This window comes from Taeniopygia guttata, chromosome Z, assembly GCF_048771995.1.
Source record: "Taeniopygia guttata chromosome Z, bTaeGut7.mat, whole genome shotgun sequence".
In the NCBI taxonomy this organism is placed as follows: Eukaryota; Metazoa; Chordata; class Aves; order Passeriformes; family Estrildidae; genus Taeniopygia; species Taeniopygia guttata.
The window spans coordinates 12,943,683-12,964,958 of NC_133063.1; positions in this window are offsets into that span (position 1 = coordinate 12,943,683).

Sequence of the window (21,276 nt, forward strand, 5' to 3'; positions counted from 1 at the left end):
CAGAGATTTGTGATGCCACCTCTGGGCTGTGTTTTACAAACATGCTAGACTCACCATGCACTTCCATAGATTGCTCCTCCAGACTTCTGGCCATGAAGAATATGTTTTTTCACAAGGAATTAGTGTGTGTAAGCAAAGGAAAATACATTCTGATACCTATGACAGTAGGTTGAACTGTGTTTTCCTAGAATTTGGCTCTGTCCATAATTTGTCCCTTGCTGACAAATTTTTCCAGTTCTCTAGTCTCTGAGACACCAGGCATGGGTAAAGCCATAAAGATTTGTAACATCATGTCCACAAGCATGGGTTATTGCACTTCTTATAATGAAATACATTTAAAACGAAAACTGTAAGTCAAAGTAGTAGACAATGAATATATTTTAGGTTTTTTCCCAGAAATGTATTTTAACTATTTTTTTTTCTCAAATATTATTTTAAATACTTGGAATCAAGTTTGCAACATAAAGATCTCTCAACAAGAGCCATTAACGAAACACCATTTGGTATTTTTTACCACTCTTTAATCACATGCAAAGAAAAGTAATGCAAAAAAGTTATCAAGAGCTGTATAAGATTCTCATAATTTATATCTTTGTTAGTAAAGTCGTTCTATGATAGTATTACTTCTGTTGGCATTGAGTAATTAATGAATGATGGTGATTCTGGTTTAGAGTATTTTATTAAACCTGCCACCAAGTATAAATGAAAAGAGAATTATTGCCCTTACATTATATGTAAATTGAAAAATTTTAATCAAACCAAAATTGGTTGCTACCTTTCTATTCCCTTTCCCACCTCTGAGACTAGAATTGAATAGACAGTATTATCTTACCTTCTTCTCCTCCTGGGCTACTAAAAAGGTTTCCTAGCATATTTGTTTGTTGGCAGATGTTTGGCATTCAATTATTCTGGCAGGAGCTAAAATCCTCTGGAGTCCTTAATATGTAACTGTAAATACGCATCCAGAATTAAACAGAAAATTATGCCCTTAAAGTGGAATACCCCAAAATTATCCGATAATATTTATCAACTTTCTTACTTGTATTATCCAATGAGTTATGACTATATTCTGCTAATAATAGATTACCTAAGAAATGCATTATATGCAGTTGGCACCTACTTATCTGCAGATACATCTGTTTTGGAGGCAGATAACTAACAGTTTGGAACCCAGGCACGAGCCAGGCAGGTGCCCTGGGCAGACATGTACTCTGATCCTCAGAAATTATCTTTTGATATCCATACTAGGTTTGTGAGAGCAGGAAACTTCATTGATCTTCACCCCAATTGTATATTCAGTTTTCTTTAGGCTGACTTAATGTATGGGCATGGCCTAATCCATGCTGCTTCATTTATCCCTGTGTTACTTCCCTGTGTCTTCAGTAAACAGGAATTGAATGGCTTTTTGTCAAGATGAATTAAATGTGCATGCATACAAATAAATGATTAATCCACAAAATATGCATTGAAAAGCCTACCTTATTTTAAATCATTTAATATATAACGTTTTACAGCTCTGTATATAAAACAGAGTCTCATATTGCTATTACAAACAGCTCCTTGGAAAAAGGGGAACATTTTTATTTACAGACAACTTAATAAAAGACAGTTTTAATTGCAGTTTCAGCAGCAGAAAAGGATTCAAACACTAAATCCTTATTTATTAGTTACCTTCTCATACCTGTATTTGGAGCATTGAAGATCTTTTTTCATTAAAGATTTTTTATTTTCTTTTACTGGCCTCCCATCTTGACAGCTTCAAGCTAAATGTGACAAAGAAAAAGCACCAATAAAGCAAATGACTTACATTTCTGTCTCAAACTGAAGGATATTTCTCTCTAGATTTTGTTTATTTTTCTTTTTAATTAAGCCTATGAATTGTTACTTTTTGATAAATTTCAACTTATTTACAAGAGGAAAGAGTTGAATATTTTTTTTTTGGAGGAAAAAGGCAAAGCCAATAAAGGGGAATAAGAAAATGGCAAAATATAGTGAATGAATCTTCCATTGATGTTGGATGTTCAATTGAGAAATCCTTTACAGGGAAAAAAAAAGATTTAGATAAACCTTTCTCTGAAATAATAAAACTGTCTTTTGCTACAATAAGGGTAATGTGTGTCTACATGTTTTGCTATAGAATTAAATTCTCAGTCAATGCAGAGGAATCAGGATGGGGAGTTATGACAGTCCTGTAAGTGGCTTGCAAAAAGGCGGGGAGGGAGGGATGGGACAAGAGGGAATGGCCTTAAACTAAGATGGATAGATGAAGATTAGATTTGAGGTAGATATTCTTTACTGTGAGGGTGCTGAGGCACTAGAATGGATTGTCCAGAGATGTAGTGGATGCCCCATTCCTGGAAGTGTTCAAGGCCAGGTTGGATGGGGCCCTGAGCAGCCATCTCTAGTGAATGACATTTTTGTCCATGGCAGAGAGGTGATTATCCCAAACAACTCCATGATTCTGTGTTTCTATCTTTTTAGAGGCAAGATCATGCTTTCACATGACAAAATAGAAAAAAAAAAAGTCAATGTGGGAAGAAAAGAACTAAATTTTTAGACGACTCTATGTTGCTCCACTACAACTGGGAATAAAATACACTCCTCCCTGTTTCTACCTTTTCCCCATTTCCACACCTGTATCTCAAAGATATGACAAGCACTTCACATTTCAGAAATTCAGCTCTGCTTTGTAGTTAGTCTTTCTTTTCAGCAGTGTGAGGATGATGCTTCTTTGGTCCTATTTGGTAAACCCCTCCACCCTGAATTTCTCTCTTTCACCAATAATCCTTGCAGATATCCTGACGCATGCACACTTCAATATAGCAGCGTAAACATAGTTCTAGATACACCATTAGTTTTTTAATCAATTATATATTTATTAGCTTAGAATAAAATGTTTTAAAATACAATATATTTTTATGCATTTAAAATAATTGCATATTTATATTTTTAAAAATTACATAAGTATCAGCATCTCAATATCCTTCATAAACTGAGGGGCCCAGAACTGAACACAGCTCAAGGTGTGGCCTAACCAGTGATGAATACAGGGGGAGAATCTCTTCCTTTGTCTTGCTGGCTGTACTATTCCTGATACAGGCCAGGTTGCCATTGGCCTTCTTGGACACCTGGGCACAGCTGGCTCATCTTCAGCTGTCCGTCAATCAGTAAGATCATCTAGTCTAGTCTCCTTCTTTAATGTTACAGCTACAGCATGTTGCTAAGGGCAGTATTCAGTTAGTTTTTATGTATTTTTCAAAGTCAGTGACTCCACAAATTGGGAAAGCCATGTTTGGCCACCTCATGTAAAGGTGGCTTTTTATATGCTTAATTGGAACCTGCTTTGCCTATTGCCTCTTCTCCTGCCACAAGGTATCAGTGATAAGTGTCTGAATCCATCTTTTGTATCAGATATCTAAATGTATGGATAAGATTCCTCTGTAACCTTTTTTTTTTCCATGAGTTAAACAATATCCCTTTCAACTTTTCCTTGTATGAGCTATGCACGAGACCATTTATTATCATCACATCCTTCGTAGGACCCCTGCCAGTATATCATCTCTGATAATATATACTGAACTAGAGTAATGCCTGAATAGTTTCTGTAGGATTCCTCCTAAAATCAAAATTTTAAATTTTACTGATCAAAAAATGTTAGGCAAAGAATCTTCACTTAGGCTATGTGTCTTGCTTCTTTCACTCAGGAAGTTTTATGGAAAGTGTTAATGGTATTTGTCCTGATTCTGCTCAGGGCAGGGTTAGTTTTAGTCGTAGCCAGGAGGGATCAGGGGAAGGGAACCTATTTCAGGAATAAGTGCTTCCTACTGGTTGAGCAAGCATGGTGGATGGAGCAGTGGAGTGATGCCGGTTTGGAGCTGGAGGGTGTATTTGTATAATATCAGTTTGGAGCCAGAAGTAGCTGTGGGAAAATCATGGCAGAGGGAGCCATCCAGTACTGTCGGTGCAGTTTCCACAGTGACCAATTGAGTTTCTTTTCTTGGGCCCTCTGTCCTTAGTATTGTTGCTGACACTGTTATTTTTCTTACCTTATTGCTGTATTCAGTAAATTGCTCTTATCTCAATCCATGGTCCATTTCACGCCTCCAGTTATCCTCTCCAGCCTATCACAGAGAAGAGAGGGAAGGTGAGGGAGAGTGAGTGAGCAGCCGTGTTGTTTGGAGAGTTTCTGTGGGAGCACTAAATTGAGGAGTACCTAAACATTTTGACATAATTTATTAAAATCTATTAAAATGAAAATTCCTGTCATGAAAAGAGATTCCTTCATTTTTCAAGTTCTCTCCATCTGCAAGGACCTTTTGCAGATCTGGTCAGCCATTATTTGTAAAATGGTCAGCAGCTAAATATTCATATATTTACTTTTAAGTACTTATTTGTTTTTACTCTTGACTTGTCCTTTTCTTCCAGTTAATAAGTATTTGATTTAAAGAGATGGCCTCTGAGGGCCATCTGGTAAAAAAAAATGTGATTCACTGGAGTATGGTATCTCTCCAAAATCCATCTTGAAAGGTATCACTTCCTGCATCTGTTTGTGCACTTCTTTCACATTTTCTTCCAAGTTATTCAAGTTATTTTCTAGTTCCATACTTAACAACTGTACATTGCTCAGGATTTGTGAAAGTTAATACTTGCATCCTTTGAAATTACAGTTTCAAAGTGTACTCAATCACTTTAATCACTACTTATATATGATACACTGTCAGGGACTCAAACATTTTTATGCATATCCAGATTTTGCCTTGTAAATAATTATACATTAAATAATACCTAATAGTATTTTTAGTCATCACCATAACCTCTAACATTTTCCTAATTTTTCTAATGACATTGATCTGCTGAGTCTGAATCTGTTTCCTTTATATATGAATAGTTTTTCGTTCTGTTTTACTGGAAACCTATATCAGTCTTAACAAATACTGGCTAAATGCTTCCTGTAGTAGCCACTTGAAAATTCTTGAGCCATTACTTAATTTTAGATTTCAGAAGAATTATCTGTATTAACAGAAGTTTTGCTGTTCAGTAGCTTTGGTGAAATATTAAGCCAGAATTTTTTGTAGTGTTTTGTCTCTGAGTTAACTATACACTTCTGAGTGTACCCAAGAGCAATCCTGGACTTTCATCTTAATTCTTAACTGTAATATCTTTCCAGATAATAATCTTCTGATAATTATAGTGAAAAAGATTCTGGTATTCCTCCCTTTTATTTAAACACTACAGGCCATAGCTTTGACACAATTTTAACCATGACTGCCTAACCTAAGCACAGTGGATATTAACCTGACATTCTGAACAGCAGAGGTGTATAAATTTCATAGTTTGTCTGGACACATTACATGATATAATTGCTTATCCTTGATTGGCTTGAATCGTAGTATAGAAACATTAAACAGAATTGAAGTTCAGTTAATTCTGGACGATTTATAGAAAGATATTTGAGATCTGGAATTGATCATTGTGTACAAAGGAAAAAACAAACCTGAAGAATTGATAAATAAAAATCAAAGGAAGCACTCCAGCAGCCAACTGGACAGCAACTAATTTTTCTTTTCAAAAGACTAATGTCCTCTTTCCTGTCTATGAAGACAGACCTATGCTTAAGAAATGGTAGACTGGACAAGAAAATAAATGTTTATTAGGAAAAGTTTGTTCAAGCCATGTGGCTTAGAGGAATTATTTTCCTATTTATGCTTCAGAAAAGTCCAATTAGTTTGCTAACATCCTAAATTGCAGAACATCTAACAGTTAACCATCAAAACCAGCCATTTTAAAACACTGCTAAATGGATGGGACAAGCCTTTTTTTTTCTCTTTTTGCATGGGGAAGCTTGAGCTTTACACATTCACCTTAATGGAAAGAAATAGTAGTAAGTACTGTCAGTTAATAGACAGACAGGAAATAATTTTAATTGTCACTTCAGTAGATTTTAACTAGTTAATCATTGTGGCAAAGGGTTTGATACAAGTAGAAATCTGTTTTACTCAGAAAATCCTTTTTAAACTCAAAAGAAGGGAGAAGTACATCTTACTTCATTAATCTAAACTTTTAAAAAAAGCCTGTAGCTGTTTTTTATAGATGGTAATGAGTGAAAATAAGAACAATTATGAATAGTAAGTAAGACAAGAATGTGGCTAAATTATCATAAATATATTTTAAAAAATAAATAATCCATCTTGAGATTATATATTTTTTGCACATAAATAATGTGATTTTTTTGACACATTTTAGCAGAGAAAACAGCTTTGTGGTTTGAGGGCAAAACAAAATCGAGGACAAATTCTGAAGTTTGACAAAGTTACAGACTAATTGTATGGTCTTCTTATTTCCTCTCTTTGGAACATTTGCAACAGCGAGTTTAATTACATAGAAAGTTTTCAGAGGAATTTTTTGTATGTAAAAAAATAATTGCAGGTGGCTAAGAACTAATTTTTTTTATGATCCACTCCTGTACCAATATCTCACAGGTTGAAGCACTAAGTGTCACACTGTGTTTTTTGGCAAAGATCTATCCAAAGGTCTCTGGAAGGGCAGATGTAATAGTTCTTGCTAATGAGGAGATCCTAGTGAACAAAGATACATGTTCACTGCTTTTTCAAATGGATAACTTTAAAAAAGTCTAATTTTTCTCAGATATTCTCTTCTACCTTTTTCTCTCATGTATGCTTCCACCAACATTTGGTATGTGGGGTGGAAACCAAATTTGAATGTATTCATATGTTTATGTAAGTGGAAATTGAGTAAGTTTTGACTTTTCAATATTCCTTTGACTAATAGGCAACACTCACACACACCCACATATATATACACACACATTGATACATACATACATACATACATATATATATATATACACATACATATATATATGCAAAATTTCTGGACTAATACTGAACAGGATTTTACACGGTCAAGAAAGTAATAGTTTTCATCCATGAGATAGCATAACTTATCTGCAAGAAATAGTGTAATTTCATATTACTTTTATGAGACCTGAGAAATGGCCTCTTAAACCTGGGAGAGCTTTATTTTAATGTGAGAATTTTGTTTTGTTAAGACATGCAAGTTTCTAATCAGCTCTTCATAAACTCACGTTAAAACACTCTAACAGAGCTAAACACATTATAATGGCATATTTAAAGAAAGCCAACAGGAAATCAAAAAGATTATGAGAAAATAATATTAAATATGAATATAAAAGTGAAGCTTCATCTGTAAAACAAAAAGTCCTTCTAGATTAAAAACTGAGACCCAGGCTGCACTAATTCTATCAGCTGCCTTTCACATGGGAATTGAAAATAAGACAAAGCCCAGGAGTGCTGATATGCATACAATGTTCAGTTAATAAAGAAGTTAGTTGATTACAAATGGAACTATTCCAAGATGGGAAAATTTGGTAAATTGACAATTTAATAGGAGTATAGCTGTACTTAAGAGGTTTCTGATGCAGTAGGGATAACATACCATTAACGTTTTTGTCAAAAGTACAGCCTGAAGCCAGAAGTATGTTTAAAAGTAATACATAGAGCAAATAATATCACCTAACAATGACAAATTTTTCCTGAAAACATGATATCTTTTATGTAAAGGTTACTTTTTCCAACAATTGCAATTATTATAATTCTGTGAGTGTACAGAAAATGTAGAATATCAGTCTTCTTCTGAACTGTATTTTATAAAGCTTTTTCCTTACCATTCTCTTATATATTTATTCTCAGTAGCATATTGTTCTAGAAGACTAGATTTAATTGAAAACTGAATGAAATATTCCTTCTTGGCGTACAAATGTACTTAAATATTTCAAAATAGACACAAAAAAGAAAATATACTGAAAAAAGACATATCTTTTAAAGTGCTGTAGATAAGTGAAAAGGCAAGTGCTATTCAATTTTATTACTCTACTCATTTAACTATCAATTGCAATGAAAAGATTTAGGTGAAACTTAGATTTCAATGAAAGTTGATATACATAGTATTTTTGTTCTCCTTAAAGAGCAGAAAAACAATTTTTCCCAACTTAAATTTGAGACTTCAATTTTTTTCTGAAATATTTAGAGAAATTAATTGCATTGTCCTGAGACTTTTAACTCCTTTTAGACAAAGAAATCTTTGTGAAACCTTAATCCTTCTTGATCTGAAAGAGAAGATAGACAGCCTGGAACCTGAGATGTTAGAAGAAGATGGGAAAGAATCCTAGGTGGGAGGAGGTGATGGAGTGGTCTTTGGCTAGACTTTCCTTGTATAGCCATAGACTGAACCAATTCTCCCCAACACAGGTACTGCGTTTAGGGGGATGAAGTGGCCTGAGACAAGAGAGTGCAGGAATGAGAGTGGCCTGCTTCAGTGAGTGATGTCATGTGCAGGAGTGGAGTGAGCAGAGAAAGATGAGGAGGGTGTGGTGGTGCCCTCAGTCTTCAGGAAGAAGAAGATTTCTATTCTCAGCCTGAGACCCTCAGCCCCAGGGGAGGAGAAAATGGGTGGGGGACTGTTGTCCCAGAATGAGAAGCTATTGTTCTTTGGTCCTTGACAAAGCATCATTAAAGGAACCCTGTGCGCAGTCTCGGTCCAAGCACAGTGGTGAGAGCACTGTACGTGGAAGGAGGATGTCACGATGGCAGATTTCCTCTGTGCGGTGCCATGTGTCACATGGAAACATTGGGAAGTTTCAACTGTGTTTCCTGTGGAAGGCTCTGGTACAAGAGAGACTCCTCTCTCCCCTGATGGACTGAGAGCTGATTATCTGAGGGGTGGTAACTTCATCGAGGGTCCAAGGTTTTGTGTCACTGTGTGAGAAATTGGATGGGGGGAGGAGGAATGTTTTGGAAGGTTTCCATTCTGAATTCTGTGTGTTCCTCTTATTATAGTTGTTGGTTAATAAAGTTTTGGGTTTTTTTTCTTTATTTCTGAGCTTAAGCCTGCTCTGCTCTGTTTCTGGTCACATCTCACAGCACTCATTTGAAAAAATATATTTTCATGGGTGCACTGGCACTGCACCAGCATCAACCCATGACACTGTTATAACCAACTTCATTCCATAGATGAACAAAGACAGCTGAGACTAAAATTAGAGGAAAAAGAGAGGTTGTATTCACATCCTAACACAAGTTCATTATAGCTTAATTGTAACATTAATGCACACCTCCAACCCACCTTCACTTCAAGGTTACGACTGCCCTTCACTGTGCGTGTGCCCTATATTTTATTGACCAATCAGTAACAGCATTAACTGGGGAAAAAGTTAGGGAAGACTTAATGTTAGCTACTGTAATTGGTCAACAACTTGTCTTCTTTTCCATATGGAAAGAACCTTATTGGGTAAGAACCATACTCTGTGCATGCTGAGTGCTTCACTGGGGATTGGAGCTTGTCTGTATATTGCTTTGAATAAGTTTTTCCAGTTAGGCACTGTCTGTGGCAATCCTCAGACCTTAACCTGTCATAATTCTCCATCAATAAAGAGTATAAGTTGGTGTGAGCCCTTCACAGGCACTGGCAGCTGTTGTGAGCAGGTAACATTCTAGAATAAAGTGGGAATACCCACTAATTTGTCATAAAAAGGAAGACCCACTGAGGGGTCTCCCTTTTGCTGTCAGTGTGTCCCTGAAAAAGTCAGTCCAACTGGTCAGTCCTTCAATTCAGAGAAACTGTTCAGGGAAGGGTGTCTGTAATGGGACTCTGTCAGACTGGCTGGGCACAAGGGCACTTTGCCTTTGTCTGGGCACTTTGCTTTCCTGAGGCACTGAGAGACAAATCAGATACTGAGGGCCAAGGCAATCTCCCATTTTCATGGTAAAATAGAAACAGTCATGTTCTGGAAGTTGCAGAAAGAGAGTAAGTAGCATTAGGTTTGGATAGGGAGTTAGAGCCTGTGTGATGAAGACATGGAAAAATGATACAGGAAAACCAGGAAAAAAAAACATGTGTGAGCAATCATGGGTAGTTAGGGGGATTTATACTCATATGGGTCTCCAAAAAAGAGTATTTTAAGGATGTGTGATTACACTGTTTTTTAAGAACAGGGATGACTTTGCTTTTCCTTTTTTCATATGCCCTATTTATTTATCCTTGTAATACACAACTGACTTCATGCCTGCAGCCTAATTATAATTTATCAAAACTCCCAAGAAGTGCTCTCTTGTGGTATAAAATACAGGCACAATATCTCAAGTGACTTACTGTTTTTATTTTTCCTTGAAGCTCTGTTGTCTGACATTAGTGTGTCCTGTGAAACCTAAATGGAGAACTCACAAGCTTCCGTTCAGGACTACCAAAGAGCTATTGTCATCAACATGACTTTCAGGTTAATTTGCCTGTTCTTACTCCCTGTTGCACCCCCTTGCATGGCAATTCTCTTGTCTTTATCTGCAAAGGAACCACAGCATGGGAGTTAGAGACTGTCACCTACAATTTCCAGTGACACTACATATGTTTATCTCTAGGAAACTGACTTCACTTCATCTGCATCTTTTACCAGCATCTTAAATCAGGACTTTTAAATAACAGAATATATGCATTGGATTTATTCCAATTTTCTCCCTCAGCTAAATTTTCCTCTTAATTGTGAAATAAAAATGAAGTTCTTACACTGTATAAACTGTTTTTCCTATTTTAGCCTGCAGTAGTACTCTGGTTTCTGTTATTATACCCCTCACTGTATATTGCTCATAAAGTGATTTTGATGCTTGTGCAATATATTACTTGTTGTGGAAATTTAAATACTTGCTAAATAATTTCAATCTTAAAATGCAGCAGTAATATGTAGCATCCCATGAACTCTCCCACCTCAGTAAATTCCCAAGTCCTCGGCCCTGGCAACAGCAGTAACTACTCACCACAGAGTCAGTCCTGGGGAGAAAAGCAGTCTCACATTTGGACTTCTGTGTGGCAATGTCCCATGTGTAACTTCCCCTGGTTTCTCCTTTCCCTGTCCCCACACTGGATTGATATCCCTGGTGGTCACCCCCTTTCCCTGGACACCAAACCCTTCTGCCCTGCCCTTAGCTCTGCCCCTCACCCCTTCCCCTTCTTAAGCTGTCTCCTCCACGTGGTCAATCTCTTTTTTACCTTGCTAGGTTCCCTTCAGCCACATGTGATATCCTCTGCTGGAATAAAACCCTCCAAAAAGAGCCTTTCTTGCCTCTATCACTGAGCCAGCTGCGGTGAGTGTTGAGTGAGGATCTGACTGCATTGCCTGAAGGTTATCTCAACTTGCTTTCCCACAGGAGAGGCTTGTGGGACACAGATTTTAGGTAGCAGCAACCACTTCTCCAAGACCTGCATTTTTAGTAATAGTCTAAACCAGTGAGTGATGCCTAAATAACTCTGGAGCACAGGCACGATGGGAACATGTTGAAACTAAATAATGTACTCCAAAGCAAAGTTGTTGAGTATCATGGAGTGCTAAACAATAGCTCTCGTTGTAGAGATCTCTGTACAATCTGTCAGTTTGCCTTTTTTTCCACTAGTCTACTTGCTAATATTCAGAAAACAAAGATCTCTTCATGGTTCTAGTGTCTTTAGTTTTTGTATTATTCTTCTAGCTCATTAATTCTCTGATGATAGATGCCTTTGAGAGACTAATATTGTCAGATAATGCATTAGACAATTGCTGATTTTTTAATTTAGAGATCCTTAGCAAAGTTTCATAGTGTCACACATTACCTTCCAGTATATCCAACAATCTATCAAAGAGTTTCTGCTGTGGATGGTTCAAATAATTGATGTATAATATCTCTGACTAATACTGACCTGATATCTCTTGCAAATCTCATTATAGAAATTTAACTTATTTTTTTATTAACGGTCACCTGTATCTGTCTCTTTATACCTGTGTCATTCAGCTAGAGATCTAATCACAAAATTTGATTTCTTTTCACATTTACATTTCAAGACCTCAGTTATCTATTTCTTCAATTAGATATACTTACGTTTGGAAATCGTTCTGTCAAATGTCCTATTTTTTAGTCAGGAAAATTCCTTTTTCTTCATAATACAATTATGTGCAGCCTGGTCTGACACAAAACTAATTTTCTTTATACTTATTTTTATCTCTGTTACTAGAAGGAAAAGTCTTTTAAAATCATAGAAACTATATTTGCTGATATTTGCAAACAAGGAATTTTTTACAGGATTTCTGATACAGATGTAGAAATATGAATAAGTGTCCATTGGATACACAATGCAGTAAATTTGCAATTTAATACTAAGCAGATACTGTATTTAATTTATTAACTTTTGATAAGGTGTGGTTTTCTAATACATATAGGTCTATCTTTCAATATAAACCAAATATATACCAAAATGTATGCATCAGAAAACAAAGATAGTAAATATTTTCAAGATTCTGGTATCCAAACTGTATTTTTTTATGGTCCACATTAAAACATGCAAAATGCTTAGTGCTCATAATACATGACAATGAACACAGTACTAAGATATATTTTTCTTCTTGGAGTACTTATCTGAATCTATAATAGTTGTGAAAGCGATCTTATAGTTCCTCTCTTCAGTGGGGACTATAAGACTTTACTTCAGTGCTAAAGTAGAATCATACTTCAACTGGAAAAGACTTTTGATCAAGTCCTGCTGTAAACCTAACACTGTCAAGTTCACAATAAAACTTGCCCCTCAGTACCACACTCACACATCTTTTAAATACCTCCAGGGATGGTGACTCAGCTGCTTTCCTGCACAGCTTGTTACAATGCCTGACCAACCTATCAGTAATCAATTTTTTTCCTAGTATCCAAGTTAAACCTCCTTTGACACAACTTAAGGACATTTTCTCTCATTGCGTCATTGGGAGAAGAGTCACCTCTCACCTGGGACAAGAGATTGCACCCCACTTTGCTACAACTTCCTTGGTAGTTGTAGACACTCTCCTGAGACTCCTTTTCTCCAGGCTACACAGATTCTTCAGCTGCTCCTCACAGGACTTCACAGCTGCTCCAGACCCAGACCCTTCACCTGCTCAGTTTCCCTTCTCTGGACTCCAGCACTTCAGTGTGTCTTGTAGTGAGGGGCCCAGAACTAAATACAAGAAAAAAGACAAAAGGACTTGCTGAATTGTAGCAGTAAATAATCTAGGGTTTAGAAGAGAGGTACTATGGGACTACATCCTTGCCTACATAATGTGTAAAGTACAACGCACAGTGAATAAGGAGGCTTGTGCTTTTGTGTTTACGTGATCATCCCATTTGTTGAATTCTTATTTTTCTGCTATTAGGCTTAACAACATTTCATTACAACTAAAAGTGTGGCGGTTTTCAGCTGCTAGAAACAGCACAGTAAGATAATGTTGAAATGGTAAATTCTTTGTTCCTTATTTTACAAATGTTTAATCTACATGTGCAGCAGACATTATTTTTATAGCGCGTTAATGACCTAAGACAGTACATTCACTTCATATTTGCTTTTATTGCATATTAATGTTCCCCACCTATTCCCCCCACACAATCCATTTCATTCAAAATGTTCTGAACTGTTTTTCTGTCTGTTGCCTGTAAGAGAATCATGTTTCTTGTCGCTCCCTTTTTTGCACATTTGGTTACACAAACTACTAGCAGACATTTATTTGCTCCATCTTTAGCTTAACTCCCACACTCTTGACCTTTATATCTACTGAACATTAAAGTTTGCAGATTTTATTTCAGATCTGAAGAAGTCATGGCAGAAAAAATCACAACAATACCAAATTATTCTAGTAAAATATATTATTTCGAAGTACATAGCTTGTCCTGACTTCCTTGCATGTCCAAGATATTTGAATGTAAATAAATATTAACATATTTTTCTTTCAGTTATTAAAAAGTAGCAAAACATATTTTTCCTACACAGAAATGTTTTTGTGAAGTTTTGACTTCACAAATTGCTCAAATTATTATATCTGAGACAAATACAGGCAAGTTAATTCCACTACATATGCAAGACTTAAATGTGAATATGAACATATCATGAAGTCAATTATGCATCACTTCCTTGTCTATATAACTGCACAGATACAGAAATTGAAAAGTCCTTACCTAGAATAGCACTGTATCATGTAACTAGGCAGTGAATAGAAAGCACATGCTCCACAAAGTGATTTATTTATAAAATTTATAATTGTAATGCCAACATGATATATATGCTGTCACATGGGCTCTTGATGATCATCTTGGGCAAGGATGTTTAAGTTCCTTGATTGCATCAAATTACAAACAATGCCTTAAATTACATGCCTAGTTTCTTCAATACTTTTTTCAAAAGCATTCAAAGCTTCTAGAAGATGACTTTATGGACCAATAAGATGGGTTCCCATGAAAAACTTTAATCTCTTTATCTATTTCCATAACTGAAAAGCATTTATCCAGTTTAAAAGCTATCTTTTTGCTATCCCACTCTGGCATTTTCCAAAAATAAAACATCCCATTTATTTTAATCTATGGAAAGTACTACATAGAAGAAATGAAAACATAATTCCAAATTTATATTTCTGTCATCATGAAAACATTTAACAAGAACTTGAAAATATTTATAAAGAACCATATTTATGATGTCTTTATAACACAAGCACATAGCAGAAAGCAAATCTGTGACAAAACTCAGAGAGGTAAGGAAATAGATTAAGCATTTCTTGCTTAATGAAAAAAATGAGTTGGCAGTTTGCCAGTAGATATGATGCATTTCTATAATTTAAAAGAAAATATAAAAGTAAAATACGAAAGACAAATAAGAACAGTCACACTGCATGATATAACAAGTTCCTCATTGAATACTTTAGTTAATTTTCCCATTTCATCCACAAGCAACACCTGTCAAAGTCAATCAATGCAGTGCTGCCTGTTTGCTGAAGCAGTGCCAGTTCCTAACAGTAATATAAGCCAGCTAGAAGTAGATGGTCTATTAATTTCCTGGAATTGGTATCTTGTGGCAGAAGAAAATAAATTTAAAACATAATTGCTATTGGGTTAAATGGAAGGCTCATTCCATTTATTAGAGAAATATGTTGATGCATTTCTCTTCAGTAAGGCACCGTAATTGAGTAGCATTAAGTCTCTATTTCAAATCAGGACTCCTTTTGACTTAGCTGATATTCCACTGAGCAATTTGCCTGTGTTCGTAGATATATTATTAAGTATAACTTTAGAAAACTTTTGCATTTATCTATATATCAATCTAGTCAAATCTTACTGCATAATTAGGTTTACTGTAAGAAAATAATTTAAGGACTACAATATATTAATTTAACAGTCTAATTACCACATAGTTAAGGTCATATCTTTACTTACTGGAATAGTTCTGTGAGCTACTTTACATAAGTTTATGTAATCAATAAGACATTTTAGAATGTGACTATTGAACATGCATTATCCTCAGCATCATCTATCTTGGTACTGCACTTACAGAAGAAAATGTGAGTATAATTTCTGTTAAATATGCCTGAAAAGCAATATAAAACATAAAATTGTGGTAATTTATGTAGTAACTTTGTGAAAAGCAAAAGGAAAAGAAAGCTAACAATAGACATAATGTAGTGAACTACAAAAAAGGTCTAGTAAGAGCTTTTTTCATGCTTTTACAATTAAGGACATATAAAATTTATATCACAAATAACTAAGAAAAAAAATTTAAAACAAGTTTTGTGGAACTCATGATGAGCATATTGTTTAAAATCTACCTCCCAGTTCATAGTTAATTTTTTATTTTTTATTTTTGTTAAGTTTTTTAAAGGGATATAGATTAAAATTTATAAAATTTTGAACCAAAAACCCCTCTTTTATGAAGTATCTAACTTATTTATTTCTGGTTTAATTAAACATACAAGGGTAATAAAACAAGGAGAATAGTAAATAAATGCATTTAGGAATTAACTTTGAAATGAAAGAATCAATGTGTTGAGAGATAATTGGACTTGTTCTCTATTTAACTGATAAAGAACTTTCCAGAAGAGTAGATAGATGAGATCCAGCTCTCAAAGCTTGGGAAATAAGGAGACATTTGAGTAGTCAAAATATTAGTGTATAGGAGAGGCTGATGTTCATTTACTTTAAGTATTCACTTACTGTATGCATGGAAATTCCATGGATGGATTTGTAGCTGTTGCCAAGCCAAATTTTGAAAAACAGGTTTTGTATGAGGAAAAGTAAGGGCTTTTTTACTCTGCATTGAAAAGGCAAGATACCTAGTGTTCACTGAAGTGGGCCTTGCTCTGCATGCAGGATAGGCCAGATGATTTAAGTATTGTCAAAGCAGCACAGCTGAATTCCAAAAAGAAAACCAAGTATTCAGTAATTCTATCTACCCAGTCATTACCCAAGAACTTTGTGTTCTTTTATGATATGGACTATTACCATAGTTAAATAGAGGAATTTTAGAATAACTTTAGACTTTGTATATTGTTTCCTCTTTAAATGACACAATTATTCTAAAAATAAGACACTGTACAGAGAAATATTGAAATTATTTCATGCATCTGATGACTTTGAACATTTTTTTCTGACATATCTTTGAAATGTCATTCCCCAAATAATGATTACCAGGCTATTTCTCATTTGTTGTTTTATATCACAGTGGATTTGAGATAATTCAAACTGATTAATGCCTAGTAGCTGTAGAACCATATATTTTTGTCTGATATGAAATAACAGGTATTGCTTGGATTTGAGTTATAACACTGAATTACTCTCATATAGTGATGCTTTGAGAAAAATATGATGGATTCAAATGTTGTTCAGCACCAAATAAATCAACATGTGAGTATTTAAAATCAACATGTGAGTATTTAAATAGCTGTTAATTTGAGGGTTGAGTTATCATTAATAGTATAGAGAATGTATGCTCTAATATTTGCAAAGTACACAAAGAAAGGCTGAGTCTAAGCCACTCTGGTTTTGCTCATGGACAGGTGAACCTAAACCTGCAATTGCTAGTTCAGTTTTGATAGTGATTTTGACTATGCTCAAAAGATATACATTTCATTTTCTGACTGGTGCAAATGTTCTTTACCTCATTCTTTGGAGCAAGAATTGTTACTTTATATACTATACTTTGATAGTGATGATGAACTTGTACTTTAAATTATACTGAAGTTTGGTCTAGTAATAGTTTCACCCACTCATTAACTTGAAAAAAACCTCAAGAAAAAAAAACCCACAAAAAACTGACAAACCAACAAAACTTTAGAGGATTGACTTGTTATTAAATTTTCAAGAATAATCTGTTTTTATTTGAAGTAGTATTACTTGTGACAGTATATTGCATCAGTTTTCTTAAATGCATGTGTGTGTGTGTATACATAAATACACACACACATACACACACACAAAGATATATATATGTATATGTAATAGTAGGTAATGGTTTAAACGTAGCTGGCATATAACCACTCACTCCCACTAGCATCCAATGCAGCAGAATCGGAAAGGAAAGGTAAACTTTATGAGTTCCAGCACAATGCACCCAATGTATGATTTATTTTTTCTTTATTTTGATGGCACAAAAGTATATGCAAATTATTAGATATTGAGTTTTTTGCCTTCATTCGTATCTCTGTTGGGATAAGAAGGGTATTTTCAAGCATATCTCACCACTGTTCTCACTTAAGACATGCTGCATCTTAGTTTATTTTCAAAGTTCATGGTCTCAAAAAAGAAAATACATTGCTGCAGGAGTACCTTTAATTCACTGCAGCTGACAGCAGAGGCTTTTGCTAGCTAATGCAGACACAAGGTTCACATTAAAGTATCAGAATTCCAGTTCCACCTCACACAATTTAATTTGTCTATTTCTTTTTTTTTGGGGTACTGTCATGCTTTTTATAGTTATATAATAATTCCAGCTGTATTTTGACTAAATGAGCTGCAGTATGCTTTTGATATCAACAGGAATAGTACAACATGCACTAAGGGAAAAACACACGGGTCTAGAATACAAAAAATAGAACGTCTTTTGTCTGTCTTATTAATTAGGGAACAGCTTTAATAAGTACTGTTGTGTCAAATAAGAAATATTGTTTAAAGTGACTATTTTTCTTCCTGGTTTTGACTTCAGCTGCCTGCAATAAAATCCCTGTAGGTGCACATAAAAGTAAGTCTGCTATCCTGTTTCAGGAATTTTGGCAATAGTATCCCCACTTATTTTCTAGAGAAGAAAGAAAGAAAGAAAGAAAAACAGGGAAAGCAAGACAGAGAGAAAATTATTTCTGTGACTTTTCTAGGACTCATAAATAATTGGATATTGGCCCTATAGACAACAAATATTTTACTGCTTTAAGTATTTTCAAGGAAGAATAGCACTAGCAGCAACCAGAATTCTTATGTTCAGATTTAATAACTGTAGTGAGGTACTTACTAGTCAACACAAGGTCTAAATTGAGCCTGACAAGATGTCAGTACTCCTACTGACCTACAGTGTGTTTATCTCAATATTGTTATTTTCCTTTACATGCTATGGGAAAAGATCCATACTGTTCTCACAATGATTTATCCAGTACAAGAGAATTTATACTTGTTTCACATGAAATAGTTTTGGCAGCAGGGGCACAAAATGCATCATAAAATGACAAAAACCAGTACCTGCAATATGTTATGTCTTAAGCTTGCTAGCCTTGTTTTGCTGTTCCTGGAATAGATCTTTAGGACTGTGGTCAAACATCTCTTGCTGCTTGAGGTGACCTTTCTATAGAAAAGTGAGATTGTCTATTACATGATTTAAAGGATTCTAATTGGTGAATTTAAGAGCACACACTGGTTTTTTTCATACAGTTTAAATAGCTACAGATAGATTTTTTGGAGGGACCAAGACGTATTTGTTTATTAGCTGTCTGCAGTTGTTTCATAATAACACAATATTGGATTTGGTGTTCACAGCAAAGAAGAACTTTCAGTTTTAAGCATGAAGGATGTGGTGAGTAAGCAAGCAGGAGGGGAAGGGTATGCTCTAAGGGAAAGGTCAGCAGCTTTTAAGCTTATTATACTACACTAGACATGGTTTAAGCAGCCCTGATAGCATAATTGCACAAAGGGTCGAAAATATGTGAAATGGTGTCATGATCCAGTACTTCTGTATTTTAATTTGTGTATGGCTAATTAATGCTCACTTCCTCATTTTCACTACCTCTGAATTTTTAATGACTTTGGCTTGCTGATCTGCTGTTTTTCCTTTCTGGTTTGATCAGATATGAAGCTGAAACATGTCATCTAAACCAGTGTGCTAAATATCAAAATTCATGGGGGAGTATGTTATTGATCAAACAATGACCATTACAGAACAAGCAAACCAACAGAAAAATCCCATCTTCTTCTATTGTAGGAAAAAACTCCAACAAACAGCATCTTATTTTACTGTATGGAAATACAAAACAGCTAATTAAAGATTGTTTGACATCCAGTGGTCAGTTCTGTTCATATATTGTAAAATTCTTTTCTCTCTTTTCCTCATTCTGTTATCAGAGAAGGCCTGATATTTGCTTCAGAAAGAAATGTTTAAAAAAAAGGGGAAAAATGAAAGAAATTGTAGTCTTGTTCTAAAATTTTTAGCATGTTAATTCAGAGTTGTATAAAGTATATTCATTGTGCCATTGAACTTGAGATATTTTACAGAAGTGCTGTAAAATGTGTAGCACTCTGCATCTACTGGAGAAATATGTTGTCTCAGATTTCCAGTCTATTGAGTTTCTGCTGTTTAGGTATTCTCTTCTTGTCAGTCTGGACTCCCACTGTTGCTTCTTGTATAATCAGGTACATTTTTATTAGTGTGTCTGCAAATTCCAAGGTTATGGAATTCCCAATCGGATGCAAAACACTCTGCTTAGTGTCAGAAAGACATTTGAAAAAGCTGTATAAGTTTGCAGCCTGTGATTAGTCATATTTGTATAGAAAAATCTTGGTTTCAAATTGCTCATTCTCTTTCTTACAGGTCAGAATAACGTATTTTAATTTGAGAAATCTGGCATTAGCAAGAAGTAATGATATTTGAAACAAGAAATCACTTATTTGTTAAACCAAACCGCTGTCAGATGTAAGCAAGGTGTTTTTGCCCCTTTATGAAGCTACTCTATTAACCTTCAAATGAAACATTATGTGAAGTCCATAAAAGGTATCAGTCTCTTTCTGGTAAGGCTCAGCTGGTTCTTGTGAAATCCACCTAGGAGCATGTTAAACAAGGCCTCAACAGAAAGTTATTATTAAGGGCTTTGTAAAGCTCTTCTGTCCTCAAAGAGATGTCCTTCAAGCACTGGAAAATACCATGACAATACTGCAGTCTTTTGGGGGAAAAAAAAGAAAGTAAAAGAAGAAAGAGGATGAGGATGCTTGCTGCTTTTTGCTTTTCCTTAATTAGTCATGGAATTATGTAAAGACGGGAACAGTCTTAATATTGAAAGTACACAGGGCCTTAATTTTGCTTAGATTCTGCCTACAGAACAACAAAAAGTGTCTCTACAGTAGTTTTTTGCTTTTTTTGTCTCTGTGTTGTGGCTACACAGCAGTCAAAGTATACAGAAGGAGAGGTCATAAGAGGTCAAAAAGATTTTTCTGTGCCCTTTTTAAGATAGTCTAATAGTCTATTAAAAATATCTTTCTAGAGATATCTCATGTGTTCTTCCTCTTGAATTGATTTTTCTCAGATGAAACAAGTTTCTAAGTTTTACTACTACAAGGCTCATGGATTCCTTTCCCTCCCCTAGTTCTTGGTTGAACACCTGTCTCTTTTTTATTCTTTCTGTTGTACGTCACCAAGCTGAGAACAATGTATCTATAAGCTGAATGCTAGTATTACTTTGTTCCTTGCTCATGCTTTGTGCTTTTCAGCAACCTGGATAATATGACCAGATGTTATACTTAATGCATGTATACATGTACACATGTATAATACACAAAACAAAGAAAAGAAAAAAAAGTCTACCACTTGAAAAATTGTTTACAACTAATTCTCAGCCTAATTCCTTAGTGATAACTGGAAATTTTTTTGGTACCTTGAGATACATTTTCAACCAATATGTTTTCCTTCTCTCTACTTTTCTCTGGTATCTTTTAAATATACAGAGATATATTAAAATGTCAGTATACTATGCATTAGAAACCATAGTTGCATCAGCTCATACAATTTAATAAAAATAATGAAAATTTCTTTTATAGATGGAGAGGTAATCCTACTTATGACAGAACCATTTCTGAAACAGAGGAGCAGCGACACCAGTAGTATAGGCTGAGGATGCTGTGTAGCATCCCTTTAGGAATGGTGCATAAGACACTGCAAGTCTAATTAGATCTCCAGAGAGTAAAA